Genomic DNA, 1,306 nt, shown 5'->3' with positions numbered 1-1,306 from the left:
AATGGCTTTATTCGTAACGATCATCAGACGGAAACACTGACTGCAGGCTGAATGTTGTCGCCTGCCAGGCAAAGAGCCGCCCACCCATCCCTCCCCCGTTGGCCGTCTGGGGTCAGGGAGCCATCTGGGGGCCTCCTATCGGTGGCCGGCACCTGGGCGGGGGGGGGGGGGGGGGGGGGGGGGGGCGCCCGCCGGGGGGGCCCCCGGGGGGGGGGGGGGGGGGGGGGCGTCAGGGGACAGTCATCTCCATGGGATTTACCTGTCTGCTTAAACCGGAGACATCACGCGGGCAAAGCTGACTCCTGGGGACGGAGAGGTGACCCAGCTCCCAACAACAAAAGAACGAGGCTGCCTTTCCAAATCCATTACTGTCACCCGTGTGCCGTCCCTGCCTGCACACCCCTCCCCACAATAAAACTAGGAAACGTGGGTGGGGGCCTCCTGAAGACGCTGCCGGCCGGGCCAGGCTTCTCTTGGTTCAGAAAACAGAGGGATTCTTTGTATCCAGAAGATCAAAATACTCAGGGTGATTTGGTCACAGAGCAGTCACATGTCTGGAGATGGGTGATATGTCTGTAGCCAGCAGGGGCCACCCCGTTCTCCCTGCCTCATCACCATCCCCCACCCCACCCCTTGGAGGTCCAGGTGACCCCCTGCATCCTGTAGGACAAGCCTCTGCCCAGACAAGCTGGGGTGGGGGTGGGTGGGGGGGAGACATCACCAGGACTCAGGTCTCTGGAGAAGTGACTCAGTCCTAGCGATGGGACAATGGGGTGGGAAGGGACCCGGCACAAGCTCTATTTCTCCAGGGGAAACAGGTGACCTGGAGGGACCTAGTGTGGAGATCAGAGGACTCAGGCTCAAACCTCTGGTCCCAGGAGCCCCTAGGTCTGCTCTTGGGCAAACAGGGGAGGGACCTGCCGGCCGGGAGGGAAGGAGCAGGGATGCAGACGTCCAGGTGGGGCTGTGGAGCACAGCAGATGGGAGCACAGGGCCCTGCGGGCACTCGCTTGGCTTAGGGTCCCTGCCCTGGATGGGAGTGCTGAGACGGGGAAGGGCCGGCTGGCGGGGAGGCCCAGGCGGAGGAGGCCAGCCAGCATCCCGGTGCCAGCACACAGGGGCCCCTGCAGCTCGCACTGTTCTCGGGGACACCGGAAGGGGAACCAACCCCACTCAAAAAGGAGCACCTTGCAGGAGATCCTTTCACAGATTCTGCCACAAATAAAGCAGCACGTGGAGGAGACAGAGTTCTTTGGGTTTTGTTTTTGTTTGTTTTTTTTTTTTTTTTTCAACGTTTATTTATTTT

This window comes from Herpailurus yagouaroundi, unplaced genomic scaffold (assembly GCF_014898765.1).
Source record: "Herpailurus yagouaroundi ecotype Mexico unplaced genomic scaffold, PumYag 162, whole genome shotgun sequence".
NCBI classification, from domain to species: domain Eukaryota; kingdom Metazoa; phylum Chordata; class Mammalia; order Carnivora; family Felidae; genus Herpailurus; species Herpailurus yagouaroundi.
Note: the sequence above shows the minus strand (reverse complement) of the source record.